Here is a 16,363-nt window from a genome sequence, read left to right on the forward strand (position 1 = left end):
TAGCTCCCTAATTAAATACCTTAGCCCAAAATTAAAAACCTATGATCTAAAGTACCCCATAATATAAGGGTAAAATGAGAAATACAAAAGAAAATAAATCCTATGACTAAGATACCCCAAAATACAAGGGTAAAATAGGAAATTAAAGACAAGGGCAAAAAAATAGGAATAAAAATAAATGCTATAAAAACTTAGGAGCTAAGGCCCAAAAGTAGGCTTACTCCTCCTATGATTTTTCAATACTAACCCATTCCTTTTGCCTCCTTCAATATATCACCTCTTGGTCTTCTTGGCCTTAGTGTTATTCCATCACTGCATCACATAATCCTGCTAATCTTAAATCATTATTTTTCTCATAGAACAAACTCAGATTAGTAGTATCCGTAAGATATCTGAATATACATTTTATTGCTTGGAGATTAGACTTTTAGAATCATATTGAAAACAGGTACATAAACAAATTATATACATGATGTTAGGTCTGCTAGTAGTCAGGTAAAGGAGTGAACCAATCATACCTCTATAGATCATTTGATATATTGGTTTACTTGATTCATCTTTTGACAAACCCATAGACGGATGCATAGGGGTAGACATTGGTTTGCAATAATTCATCTTAAACTTCAAGAGAAGTTCTTTTGTATATTTTTGTTGATAAATGAAAAGGTTTTCATCTATTTGTTTGATTTGTAGTCCTAAAAAGAACTTGAGTTCACCCATCATAATTATTTTGAACTCCTTCTATATAAGTTTAGAAAAATCCTCACATAGAGATTCACTAGTAGCACCAAATATAATATCCTCAACATAAATTTGAACTACTATGAAATCTAAACCAGATTCTTTACTAAATAGAGTTGTGACAACTTTGCCTCTCATAAAACCATTGTTAAGAACAATGTTACTTAATCTCTCATACTAAGCTCTAGCTTTAGACCATAAATTTTTTTCCAATTTGAAAATGTGTTCTTTGAAGTTTGGTTTTTCAAAGCCAGGAGGTTGTCTTGCATAGACTTCCTCTTCAATGATAACATTTAGAAAGGTTTTTTTTTACATACATTTGAAAATGTTTGATGTCTTTATGAGCTATAAAAGCTAGCACAATTATGATTGCTTCAAGTCTAGCCATAGGTGCAAACATTTCAGTGAAGTCTATATCTTGTTATTAATTGTAGCCTTGTTCTACTAATCTATCTTTGTTCCTTATCATTTTACCTTGTTCATCTAGCTTGTTTCTGAACATCCATATGGTTTCTATGATAATTTGATGCTTAAGTCTTGGAACAAGTGTCCAAACATCATTTCTTTCAAATCGAGGGAGTTCCTTTTAATAGCCAGAATTTAGTTTTGTGGTTGAGATCTTCATCTATAGTTTTTGGTTCAATTTTTAAGCGTATGAAGCATTATCTCTCAGAGAAGATCTTATTCTTACTCCCTTAGACTTATCTCGAAGAATCTAATCTTGTGGATGATAGTTGAGAAACTCCTAACATGTATGAAATTTGGTTGTTTCGGTTGATTGTTCATTTGTCCTTCAAGTTTAGATATCGTCTACTTCATTGCATCTGACTCTTTCTTCTTCCTTGAGTTTATTTACAAATATGCAAATTCTTCTTCTAGATCTAACAGTTTCCTATCAATCATTAATACATCATTAAATCTTACATGAATTGATTCTTCTTCTAAAGAAGCTCTAGTGTTAAAGACTCTATATGCCTTTAAACTATATGAATATCCAAGAAAAATTCCTTTATCCACTTTAGAGTCAAATTTTTCTAGTTGATCCTTAGTGTTTAAGGCATAACATTCACATCCAAAAGGATGAAAGTATCATATGTTGGGTCTTCTCCCTCCATAATTCATAGGGAGTCTTATTCAACAAGGGTCTTTTTAATATTTTGTTTTAAACATAACAGGTAATGTTAACTACTTCTACCTAGAAGTGTTTTGGCTAAGAGTTTTCATAAAGAAGAATTCTAGATATTTCTTGAAAAATGCGATTCTTTCTTTCAACTACCCCATTATGTTGAGGTGTTCTTAGTGAAGAGAAGTTATGGAAGATACAATTCTTTTCACAAAAATTTTTGGACTTAGAATTTTCAAATTCGGTTCAATGATCACTTCATATGGTAGAAATGCAAAAACCTTTTGTGTTTTAAATTCTTTTACAAAATATATCAAAGACTTTGAAAGACTCGTGTTTGTGGGCTAAGAAGTGTACCCATTGTGTATGTAGAATAGTCATCAACAATGACAAATCCATACTTTTTACCATCCAAACTTAATGTTTGGGTTGGATTAAATTGATCCATATGTAATAGTTCTAGAGGTCAAGAAGTGGAAACAACTTTATTAGATTTGAAGGAAGTTTTAGTTTGTTTCCCTTTTTGTTAGGCTTCACAAAGAATATGGGATTTCCAAGAAATCTCAGGCAATCCTCTTACTAGACTTTTCTTATTTAGTTTTGAAATATGTTTTAAATTGACATGCCCAAGCTTTTTATTCGAAATCCGTCTTTCATCTTTTCTAGAGACCAAACAAGTTACATTTTATTTAACTATATTTTCTATATTAATCTCTTAGAGATTATTCTTTCTATAGGTTGTAAAAAACACAAACCCGTTGTCTTGCTTGGATATACATGCATCTTTGTCAAAAGATATAGTATATCCACTATCACAAAATTGACTTATCCTAAGTAGATTATACTTTAATCCTTCAACATATAAAATATCTTGCATATTAGGTATAAAATTTTTACTTATTTTACCTATACTTCTGAGCTTTCCTTTGCCACTACCTCCAAATAAGACTGCTCTTTCACGAGGTTGAAGGTCTATGAACATAAATCTTTCTCTCATCATGTGTCATGAGCAACCACTGTCCAAGTACTAGTGTGAATCCTTTCTTTGTCCCACTAAAGATATCTGCAATAGGAATTATATGAGACCTCAGTACCCAAATCTTTTTGGGTTTTCTTTTATCAGTACCTTTGACCTTAAACTTGCTAATATATTTTTGTTTACATTTATTAAGGGGATGACCACTTTTTCCACAAATTTTACAAAGATTGGTCTTAGGTGAGAAGTGTGATGTGTTAGATTTAGAGTTAAACCTAAGATCACTTTTGTTAGACAAAAGTCTTCTATGCTTTAGAAGCATATTCATCTTAGAGCATCCGTCTACAAATTTTGCAAGATCTTTCTTGAGTTGTATGTTTTCAACTTGCAATGTTTTAACCTTAAGTGGTTCACTGTTAATGATCTCTTATTTGAAAGTCTAAATCTCTATAGTAACGCCTGCCATATCTTTCTTGAGTTTTTCATTTTCTTCTTGTAAGACTTTATATTTTTCTTTAAACTTTTTATACCGAAGAAAGATCATGTGAGAGTTTTCCAAAAGAGTTTCATAAGAAATCTCCTTCTTATCAAAATTATTAGAAGGACAAGAAATAGAGTTAGAAGTTACCTCCAATTTTGTATCATTTGCATATGCCATGAGATAGATATTGGTTTTTTCATCATTTGAACTACTGTTGCTCAAATCTTCCTATATGGTCATTAGAGTTTTGTTGGCCTTCTTTTTGTTGGTCTATTGATAGTGCTTTTGGGGCACATATTTCAATGCATTAATTTGGGATGATTTGGCATTCAATAGTGTAAATAATTGATATATTATATGTGTTTTGAATTAGTAAGTTTAGTTAGCAATGATTGTAAATTCTTATTAATTTTCACAATTTGACTCACTTTTACACCTTTTTCTTGTGCAGGCTTGGAGCTTCCAACATTGGATTTGGACGTTCTTGGTGTCCCTAGAAAGATAAGAGAGAGTTCTACAACTTTTTTGTTGGGATAAAATGTTAGTTTGGACTTTAAGTGACCCCAAAATGCATTCAATGTTGCGACCCTATACAATATTTTTTATTTATTTTTAGAATATAATATTAGGATTTATTTAGTGATGTAATTAGTTCATTTTGTGGGTTAGGCCTTTTAAATATTCTAATTAGGCCCACTATATTGCTTTATTAATAGATGTTATTGTTGGTCCTAGGTAGAACACGGATTTAAAAAAGGAGGGTTGAATAGATTCTTTGCTTAGACGGCTTCTAATGGTCTTTCAAACTTTCTTTCTAATTTCTTTACTTTCTTTAGACCAATTTCAATTAATCACATTCAGATTACTAATACAGTCAATAATGCATTTAATCAGATTTTATATATAGGCAAACAAATATTGTAATCCAAATTGAGTTTAGTAATCACCTTCTTTCTTTATCACCAAATTCTTTCTTTTTTACCAAATTTCATTTATCATACACAGATTGTCATCAACAATTGATAATATTCAAGAAAATAGTTCCTTGAAGTTCTTGAAATTATTTTTGTTTTTTTTGTTTTTTTATATCAATTTAACAAGAATTGTAACAAGGTATGAAGGTTAAAAGAGAATTTGCATAGTGATCTATACTAGTTCAACCATACAAAGGCCTACATCTAGTTTTAGACTTAGCTTCCCGCTAAATCCAATCATTCCAATTCCAATATAATATTCTTTACAAACACCATGTACAAGCAATATTATAATTAGAATCTAAATCACATAATCTTGATCCCACAAGATTACACAAACACAGAATTCTTGCACCTTAAGAATCCACTTGAGAAAAACCTATCCCAAGATTTCTCTTAACTCTTTCTTAAGATAAAAATGATCTTTTTCCAAGATTAGCTCATAAACTTCTTAAAATCTTTCACGAACTCATCAATCTTTAATCAACCTTTAGCACTTGTATTCTTTCTGAAAAGTATGTGAAATTTTCATTCTAAAAATGTTTTCTAGAATATATTTGATCTCTCTTATGAGTTTTTGAAAAGATTTATATTTGTAGTGCAAAGGATTTCAACATTTAAAAATTTCGTAACAACTGTAATTTATTACCTGTGCAGGTAATCTATTACCAGACTTTTAAAAACTGAAATCAGATTGATTATAGAATAGAAGTAATCTATTATCAAGAATGGTAATCGATTATCCCGAGCTTTTAGCAAACATAAAACTCAATTTTATGCAGAGGTAATTGATTACGAAAGATGGTAATCGATTAACCAGATGCCAAAATCACTAGTTTCACTTTTTTTCACTCAAAAGTCACCATGGTAATCTATTACCTCAATTGGTAATCGATTATCACAAAGAGGACTTCGAATTCCACTTCAAAACTAAGTTTCAATAATTTGTTACCTGAAATGGTAATCTATTACTTGACTTAATGTTGAATTCTTTTGAATGAATCAAGTTTTATTTAATTTCAAAACACTTTGTAATCTATTACCAACTTTTGATAATCTATTACATTATGTTTTCACATAAAATGAGAAACATTGAGTTATGTTTACCAAAACAAGATAAGCTTTTGAAATCATAACAAGCAAATACATACAAGCCTAAATCTTATGAAACAATCAACACAAAATCCTTTTAACATAGGCCAAAAATATAAAATGAAGCAAATTTAAAACAAAGTTACATAAAAACTAAAATTACTTCTTCAAGAGGGCTTCAAACACAACAATTATGAGACTTGTTATGTACATTTTACACTCATTTTTTAGATTTTAGAGTTGTTTTCTTTACAAGTTTCTCTCAATTCTTTCTCTCTATCTCTCTCTCTCTGAATTTCCCCTTTTCATTTTTCTACACAAAGGAATTGCAACATTTTGATGAAGATGTGTGACTAATCCATTCATTTGATTCAAGGTTTCATGAATTAAGGTAAAATTTGAGTTCCTGATCTATTTTTATCGTACAAATTTTATTTGTCTTCTTCTCCGTTCTAGATCTATGCTCCACAAGCTTCTTAACTAGCTTGGATGGTCAAGCTAACCAAACCATTGTTCCTAGTGAACCATGGTTAAGGTTAGCTTGCTCCCTAAGCTACCTCCTTCTATAGATTTGTAACTCCAACTCTTGCTCTCACTTTTGACATATTTTGAGAAATAGAATTCAGAATTCTCTCTCATTTTCAAGATTCTAATTTCGTGGAGAATCTCCTTCTCCTAGAAGCTTCGCAAAGGAACTTCTCCTTTGTGCTTGGTTCCTCAAGTTTCTCTCCTTCTAGAGAAACTGAACCACCATTGTTGCTTCTTCAAGCTTTATGAAGCTTGAAACTCCTTCATTCTTACCTTGCCGTGAAGAAACTCAAGAGAAGAAGGGATTTATTTGGTTCAACTTGAAGAAACATCAACCATCTCCAAGTAGTTCCATCAGGGATGGACAAGTGATAGCCGTCCAGGCCGACCAAAGGACAGCTAGGGAATGCTACCTTTCTAGTCTGAAGATGCGGCCCATTACCAACCTCCCTGCAACAAAAGGTGTCAATGTAGTAAGGAAAGAGATGATGGATGATGTCAACCTCGATCCTCGAGTTAGTGAAGATGAGAGAGTCAAGCTGGTAGAGGACCTCATTCCTTTCTTGCTCGGACGAGCACCCGAACAGGTTACACACATGTGATCCCAACTAAGCGAAGCCGAAATGAACTGGGTGAAACGTGTTGTTCTTGATAACAAAGACCTATTTGCATGGACGGTGTTGGACATGCCCATAATAGACCCCAAGTTTCTTTGTCATCGACTTGATGTATGCCGAGATGCATGACCAGTCGGCGAATGCCGAGGTGCAAAAGCTGTTGCAAGCCAACTTCATAAGGGAGGTCACCTACACCACATAGCTGGCTAACGTTGTTCTGCTCAAAAAGGCAAATGGGAAGTGGAGGATGTGTACCGATTACATCGACCTCAACAAAGCTTTCCCCAAGGACGCCTATCCACTCCCTTGCATTGATCGCCTAGTTGATGGCGCGTCTGGAGACTCGATCTTCAGCTTCCTAGATGCGTACTCTGGCTATAATTAAATTAAGACGCACCCGCATGACAAAGAGAAAACGACGTTCATCATCGAGACTGCCAACTTCTGCTACAAGGTCATGTTGTTTGGGCTTAAGAACGGTAGGGCGACCTACTAGAGGCTGTTGCAAGCCAAAATTTTTTGATCTTGCGACCTATGGTTTAAACATCCTTTTGAAAGTCTCATCAATTAAGGAATGCCCAGAAACTAGACTAATCCTTAATCAATGGTTTTGAAAATAGGTTCTATGGAGTCGCCACCAATGTTTTACTCAAAACATTGGAAAAAGAAAAGGTTTTTTAAAGTCCAATAATGGCTTGGATAACCAGAATTGGGTTCGGGGGTCGGTTACGTGTAGGGAAGGTATTAAGCACCCCTACAACGCTCTTAATCGGTACCCTATGACGAAGTTAACATTATAAAGAATAATAATATAAATATTAAATCCCTTTTATTGATGATTATTTACATGCTTGAAATTTAAATTAATCAATTGATTCTAAAATATCTACATGATTGTTTTTATTATAACAATACTTATCAAAAATAAGAAATAAAAGAGAGAGAAGAAGATTAATTGAAATACCTCGTAGCAAGCTTTCTTAAATCTTTCGATTTGGAAATTTTAGGTGCTTTGTGGCAACCTTTCACACTACACAAATGCCTCACAAATCTCAAGAAATACAATAGGAGGGAGAGAGAGAGAAATTTCGAGCTCTAAGGAGTCTTGGACGAAATTTTGAGGCCCCGAGAACTATGCCCAAGCTGTCTATTTATAGGCATCAGAAAGTGGCCAGAACGGCCCGTTCCAAATCCAGAACAGTCCGTTCTGGATCCGAATGTTGTGTGTTAATCACGCACCTGGGAACGACCCGTTCTGAGTTGAGAACGGCCCGTTCCGGAGTTGAGATTAACATTATATTCCCTTGCTTAGAACGACCCGTTCCAAACTAGGTTTTTAGGCTTTTTAAACAATTTGGAATGGCCCATTCTGGTTTAGGAACAGCCCATTCTTGACCAAGTCTTTTAGGCCTTTTGATTGGTTTGGAACGGCCTGTTCTGGTCTGGAACGACCTATTCCAATTTAGGAATGACCCGTTCCAAATTTGGGAACGACCCATTCCAGTTTTGGAACAGCCCGTTCCAGGCCACTAAAACTAGTTGTTTGGGATTTCGACCCTCTGATGTCCTGTCTTGTTATTTTCTTGCTTTGAGAGTTTCTTTCCTTGATAATAGACGTCCATTTCTTTATTTGTATGCCCCCCGGACGAAATTGGGTGTCTACAGCTGCCCCTCTTTACTTGTCCTTTGGAATAGCTATGTGTTGCTTTTCCAAAGGCAAGTAAAGACGTAGACATTTCATCCTGGTCTTCTCTTTGTCTCTTTGTGTGACGCTTCTATGTTGCTTTCCTTGGATAGGTGTATTTGCTCGTATCATTACCTTTTAGAGCAGCTGAGTGTTGGGTTGCATACTCTATGGGATACCAAGGGTGACAAACTATACACCTGATCTTCAATCTTTGAGTAGATGCTCCATTGTTTTTCTTGTGATAGTGTGTCCCTTTATTTGTAGCTTGTTTAAGAGGGATTATTTTCGTAGTCTCTCTAGGATGGATTGATATTTTAAGGCTTCAACCAGCCTCTTCTAAAGGTAGGTAACCCTCTTTGTTGTTGTAGTATTTTCGTAGCCTCTCCAGGCCGTAGTATTTTCATAGCCTCTCCAGGCCGTAGTATTTTTGTAGCCTCTCTAGGCCGTAGTATTTTCGTAGCCTCTCCAGGCCGTAGTATTTTTGTACCCTCTCCAGGCCGTAGTATTTACGTAGTCTGTCTAGGCTGTAGTATTTTCATAGCCTCTCCAGGCCGTAGTATTTTCATACCCTCCCCAGGCCGTCTACTGGTGCTGATGATGTGATTGCCCTTTTCTTTGGGGACGACATCTGATGAAGACAAGGATTGCTAGTAGGTGGTGCCCTTGTGATGGTGGGCAAAAGAGTAAATGGGTGATAGGGGTTCTGGTACTACCCCTACCATGTGAGTATTGTGATGCCTCTCCAGGCGCTATTTGTGGTAGGGTTTTTTCTAAATTTCATTTTTGTTTAGCTTCGGCTCTTTCATGTTTGAAGCTTGCATTTTTATGTTATTTTTCTAAATGCTTCAACTTTTTCAATATTTACAAAGCTTTGCCTTTTTCTCATATTACCTTTGCTCTTTATTGTCATCATTAGTGGAGGGATCTATTCCCATGATGTTATTTGCTGAATTTTTATTGATGAGTATTATTTTGGAAGCCACTCCTGGCTTTGGTAAGGAAACCATTCCTGATCTTGGAATTTTCTTGGATCATCCTTCATTTAGTTGAGGAGTAGGGCGCGATGGCCTCTTCATGCTTATGGGTTTGCTTATTCGGTCGATTCCATTCTATTCCACTATTGATATGTCTTTGCTTAGTGGGCACATAGAATCACTTGGGGTTGCCATTTGACACCGCTTCAACTCATGCTTGGCTATTGAGATTTTACGAGTGCTTTGTCCTGATGACTCCTTTTGACCCATAGCAGGTAGCACGCATGGATGCATGGATGCAATGAAAATGCAAGACAAGAATGATTCTTTTATTTATTTTTTGTGTAACGCCCTTCCATATGCCCCTACCTCATATGCATGCGATGCAGTTTATGCTCATGTGTTTGTTCCTAAACATGCAATTCAAATTTTTTTTAATGTCGGGAAATTAACTTGTACGCGTTAAGGTTAATGTTGATGATTCATTTCTATCCGTGTCATTTTTTATTATTTTCAGGATATGTTCTTTTGAACTCAAGGTTTCAGTGGCTCCTCAATTATCAGTGTGTAGTCAAACGTCTCTAAACTCTATTCGGGGACATCTTAGCCTTCCCTCTGTGAGTATTCACTGTGCATTTTCATGTATTTTTTCAGTACCATTTTAATGCCATAAAGGTTAAGAGAAATGAAGAAAATGGATGTTTGTATTTTTTCAAAAGGTTGTTAGAAGGGTTTTTTTTTTCAAAAGGGTTTTTTAGAAGAATGGCTGGCCAAGGTGGGCTTTAGTGTTTATGGCTATTAAATAAAGCATATTTGCTACAAAGAAGTTATCATTGTGTTTAGCCTTTTTGGAAAGTGAAGTGATGACTCGGGGTCGTACTCTGATTGGATGATTCTTTGAGCCGCCTTTCAGTTTTCAACTCAGGTTGCTGCTTTAACGTCTTAACTTTTGCCTGTAGACCCCTAAAATTGTCCGGGTCGGAAATAAAGCTTGAAGACTCTCGAAGACTGAAGGATAATCAGCCAGAAGGACTCCTCGAAGGCCCTAGGAGGGTTCTCTGTAGGTCTAGAGGTCTTAGAATAGCTCAAAATAAGGAAGTGGAGGGAAAAAGCCCAATACGGCCGTACTAAAGTCAATACGACCGTATTGACACTTCAATACGGTCGTACTGAAGTCAATACGACCGTATTGACACTTCAATACAACCGCAGCGAACTCAATACGGGCGTATTGAAATTTCTGAATTTCAATACGACCGTATTGAACTTCAATACGACCGTATTGAAGTTCAAAAATTTCAATACGGCCGTATTGCCCCTGTAGGCCGTATTGCGCCTATTCCCTATAAATATGATGTCAATTGGACGTCATTCCACACTTTTTCACTCAGTTTTGACTCCCTCCTTGAGTATTCTGGGGTTTTTGAGCAGTGTTCTGCCCTAGAAATCTCTCTGGGAGTCGATCCGACGAAGTTCTTGAGCCCCGAGCCATTTTGCTTGAGGATCGAACCTAGTCGAGGGGAAATCTTTTTGATTCCCTTAGTTAAAATTTTGTTCTAGGAGAGCGAGGAGCGGGCTTGTAGAGTGAGGGAACGCCAAAACGCTTCCCAGTTCTTTGCAATATATAAAAGCACGCTTCAAGAGGTTTCCCTTCAATCCTTTCTTTTACTGCTTTCTGTGTGCATATTTAAACTGTCATCATGTAGATAGTCAATTTATAATTGCTTAGAATAAATAGGGGTAATTTAGTAATTTTATACTGTTCTTTTAAAAATAATCTGTCATAGGGAACCCGAAAGGGGCGCCGTGGGGTGCTAACACCTTCCCCACGCGTAACCGACTCCCTTACCCAACTCTGGTTGTAGTGGCCAAAGTTGATTTTTAAATCAATTGCCTTATCCCTTTTTCCAATGTTTTGAGTAAAACATTGGTGGCGACTCCACGAACCCTCCTTTTGCGAAAACCATTAATCCATGGAGGGTCCCGCTTGGGATTAATATGGATTGGTAAGCCTTTTAATAAAATTGCTCGTTTGACGAGGTCTCAGTTTGAGAATAAGTCATTCTAGCAATCCACATTTTTAAAAACAAATAACGAGTCCAACCATCCTTCGCGAATGCCGAAAGCCCGTTTCGGGCCGGTGGCGACAGATGGCGACTCCACTGGGGAAGCCTCGAGAGTCAGTCCCATTTAGTGACAGATTATTTTTAACAAATAATAGTTAAAACTACTTCATTACCCCTTGCTTGTATTATAATATGTTTTATTATATGGCTTTAAATAACTGTTGTATGTTTAAATTCCGCAATTGTTTGAAATAAAAACTGCACACAAACCTTTGCACACAACAGTTCCCTCTATACCCGGGGGCATGAGTGATTAACCATAGGGAGTGGATGTTAGTACGGCCGGTTGTCGAATGGGTCTATAGGTGCCCGTAGACCGTTGTCGGAAAACATCACTCAAGGTGATAACCATGAACTTGAGTCCGACGGTGCGTTGGAGCTTTCCATCGACCTACGACGAGAGGAATTGGGTCCCTATAATGGGGGCACCTTGGGGGCCTTGGACTGGTGAGAACAGTTAGATCCTCCTTGAATATGCACTTTTCTGCAGGAGACCCCTACCTCGTGATTCGCTCGTGACTGTTCGTGGATGAGTGAATTGTTTGTGTAAATGCTTATGTGCAATTGTTTGTGCATTAATAAATAACCTCGTGATAAGGTCTAAAAATAATCCCCATGCATAAAAAACCATGACATGAGAGGAAAGACCATGTGTGAAAATATAATAAAAGTGAGGAGCATGTACATCATTACCAATAAGACATCATGCATCCTCATGAAAACATACATTTTAGGATCACCAATACCTCTTGACATGAGTGAAAGAGACCCATGACTATAGAGATTCTCCGTTGGGGAGAAATCATAGATAAAGAAGGGTGGTAAACTTCCGTCTTAAAAAGGCAGCGCCTTAAAGATGGAGGTTTATCAAGCTCATGTTAAAGAGTGTATTCATTCCATAAAATAAACTAACTAAACATTCATTTTAGAAAGTGGCTGGTCATCTCTCTGTCCTTACGCGCGCACGGAAAATCAAGAAAATGGAAGCATTGGAGGAGCAAAACAAGAAGCTCACAACCGAGCTTTCACAGCTTAAAGAGCAGATGGTGCAAATGATGGAACTCATGCGTCATCACAACATCCATGATTCTCATCATAGTGATCATGGGTCCCATCATGAGGGAGAGGAGGAAGAGCATGAAAAAGATCCTCCAAACGCCGTACCCCTTGGGGCAGGAATTATAATAAAAGAGCCCGAGGTCTCAAAGGAACAATTCCATGCCCTCGAGGATCGGCTAAGGGCTATGGAGGGGCATGACTTTGACATTAAGGATGCCGCCGACATGTGTTTAGTGAGGGACATTCAATTCCCTCTTAAATTTAAAGTGCCGGATTTCCCAAAGTACGTGGGATCGACTTGCCCTAAAAGTCATCTCACCATGTACTGTCGCAAGATGGCTGCATATGCCACAAATGAAAAGCTCTTGATCCACTGCTTTCAAGAGAGCTTAGCTGAAACTGCACTCAACTGGTATATGCAGCTAGATGGAAATCTAGTACACACATGGAGGCAGTTGGCCGACGCCTTCCTCAAGCGCTACAAATACAACATCGACCTAACACCCGATAGGTCTGATCTTCAAGCCTTGAGTAAAAAGAACGATGAATCCTTCAAGGCGTACGCCCAACGTTGGAGGGAGTTGGCGGCACAGATAGAGCCCCCGCTGTCGGATAAGGAGACGGTGTCCTTATTCATCAACTCGTTGACTGGTCCCTATTACGATAAAATGATAGGGAACACAACGACACTCTTCTCGGACATCATCACCATAGGAGAAAGGGTGGAACAAGGACTTAAAAGTGGGAAGCTGGCTAAGCCTTCCCAATCATATGAAGCTAAGAAGGCCTTTGGGAAGAAGAAAGAAGGAGGAGTCAACGCTGTAACCATTGCTCCGTCTTCTTCCGCTTCGAAGTCAGGCAAATCGCAAAACAACTCTGTGAAGAAGTTTGATAGACTTCCGACCACTTACAGCGATCTCCTGCCGAAGCTAGTAGAGGCGCGTCTTATAGCTTACATTCCACCAAAGAAGGTGAATCCACCCTACCCCGATTGGTACAATCCACAAGACAAGTGTCTATACCACTCGGGGGCACAAGGGCATTCAACGGAGAACTGCCGAGCTCTCAAGTATAAGGTCCAAGACCTTATCGACGCTGGGTGGGTCACTTTCGATTCGACGGCGCCCGACGTGAGCAAGAATCCTCTACCGCAGCAGGAGTAGAGAGAAGGGCAAGCCATGATAGGGCCCCTCCACATTTTTTTTCTTTTAGGGACTCATGATCAGTACCCGAGATCATGAGGACCTTTTCATGTAAATAAAGGGTTTTGTACAGTTTTACACTCATATATCAATAAAAAGGCATCTTTCACACATTATTCTCTCATTTTGTTCTATTCTCTCTCTCTCATTAATATTAATAAACTCTAAACCTAAACAGAACCAATAAATAATTATGTCTGTGATTGCTCGCTCTGACCGGGATCCGAAAGCCGAGGGTGAATGGGTTGAGTTGGACAGTGATGAGGAGACCATCTCTCCGGATCTGCAAAGACTGCTAGATCAAGAAGCTCGTCTACTCCAACCGAATCAAGAAGAATTGGAGACCGTGAATTTGGGGCAGGGTCAAGAATTGAAAGAGGTCAATATTGGGACCCGTATCAGTGATGGAATAAAAACGCAATTGATTCAATTGTTGAGGGAATACAAGGACGTATTTGCATGGTCGTACCACGATATGCCCGGTTTGGACTCCAACATCGTTGAACACAAGTTGCCCTTAAAAGAGGGGTTTCGACCTATTAAGCAAAAGCTTCGACGAATCAAGCCCGAATGGTCCTTAAAGATTAAGGAGGAGGTGGAAAAACAATTAGACGCGGGATTCTTGGTTGTATCCCAGTATCCCGAATGGCTGGCTAACATTGTGCCAGTCGTCAAAAAGAATGGGAAGGTTAGAGTGTGTGTTGATTATAGGGATTTGAATCGTGCCAGTCCAAAGGACGATTTTCCCTTGCCACATATTGATACACTCGTGGATCACACAGCCACAAACACGCTCTATTCCTTTATGGATGGATACTCGGGATATAATCAAATCAAGATGAATATAGAAGACCGCGAGAAAACTTCTTTCATTACACCCTGGGGAACTTTCTGCTACAGGGTGATGCCTTTTGGACTTAAAAATGCGGGTGCCACCTACCAACGAGCGATGGTGACGCTATTCCACGATATGATCCACAAAGAAATTGAAGTATACGTGGATGACATGATCGCAAAGTCAAAAGACGAGATGGACCACGTCCAATATTTGAGAAAATTATTCAATCGGCTTCGTAAGTATCAGCTTAAGCTAAACCCGGCTAAGTGTACTTTCGGAGTTCGGTCGGGTAAGCTTCTTGGGTTCATCGTCAGTGAAAAAGGCATAGAGGTGGACCCCGATAAAGTAAAGGCAATAATGGAAATGCCTCCTCCTAAAACTGAGAAAGAAATTAGAGGATTCCTCGGCAGGGTGAACTACGTCGCAAGGTTCATCGCACAGTTGACTGACACGTGCAAACCGATATTCAAGCTGTTGCGCAAGAATCATTCCGAAACTTGGGATGAGAATTGTCAACGAGCTTTTGACAAGGTCAAACAGTGCTTGGCCAATCCACCAGTATTGGTGCCACCTGTCGAGGGAAGGCCATTAATCCTCTATCTGACAGTGCTTGATGAGTCCATGGGAGCCGTGCTAGGGCAACAGGACGAAACTGGAAAGAAAGAACAAGCCATCTACTACCTGAGCAAAAAGTTCCTTGATTATGAAACCCGCTACACGCCATTAGAAAAGACTTGCTGTGCGTTAGCGTGGGCAACACAAAGGCTCAGGCAGTACATGATAAGGCATACTACTTGGTTGGTTTCCAAAATGGACCCAATTAAGTACGTGTTCGACAAACCAATAATCACTGGGAAGATTGCCCGATGGCAAGTGCAATTATCAGAATTTGACATCATACATGTCACACAAAAGGCCATCAAGGGTAGTACCTTAGCTGATTACCTAGCACGCGGGCCGACCAATGACTATCAATCCCTTCAGGATGATTTCCCCGATGAGCATATAATGAGTATACAACATGAAGAACCAAAAGACGATGCGTGGACCATGTATTTTGATGGAGCCTCCAACATGCTTGGACAAGGGATTGGGACAGTGTTAATCTCCCCACAAGGAAAGCATATCCCTCTAACAGCAAGACTCAATTTCGACTGTACAAATAATATGGCCGAATACGAGGCTTGCGCGTTAGGAATCCAAGCGGCTATCAACAATGGTATCCTCAAACTCAAAGTATTTGGAGATTCGGCTTTAGTCATCCATCAGCTACGAGGTGACTGGGAAGTCCGAAATCCTAAACTGATACCATATGTTGAGCATATCAAAGATTTGACACAATTCTTCCAAAGTGTCATCTTTGAATACATTCCAAGGGAGGAGAATCAGTTTGCTGACGCCCTTGCTACACTATCATCGATGTTCGCCTTGGATAAGGAGCATGAAATGCCCATCATCAATATCCGGCGGCACGATAAGCAAGCGTTCTGCCTACTGATAGATGAAGCTGTTGACGATCATCCATGGTTCCATGACATCAAACAATATTTGTCAAAAGGGGAATATCCTGATATGGCTAGTGATAATGATAAAAAGCATATCCGAAGAAGGGCCATGGGATTTCTGTTGATTGGAGAAACCCTCTACAAAAAGAATTATGACTCGGTCTTGTTGAGATGTATAGACCAAGTCGAAGCTCAAAATGTAATCAAAGAAATACATGAGGGGGTTTTCGGTACCCATATTCCCGGGCCTGCAATGGCTAAGAAAATCCTCAGAGCAGAGTACTATTGGTCGACCATGGAAAGGGATTGTTACCAATACGTTCGGAAATGCCACAAATGTCAAACATATGCCGACAATATTCATGTCCCACCAACGCCACTCAATGTGTTGGCTTCACCTTGGCCATTTGCAATGTGGGGCATGGATGTTATTGGACCCA

Source organism: Cajanus cajan, chromosome 6 (assembly GCF_000230855.2).
Source record: "Cajanus cajan strain Asha chromosome 6, NIPB_CcT2T_4, whole genome shotgun sequence".
Taxonomy (NCBI): domain Eukaryota; kingdom Viridiplantae; phylum Streptophyta; class Magnoliopsida; order Fabales; family Fabaceae; genus Cajanus; species Cajanus cajan.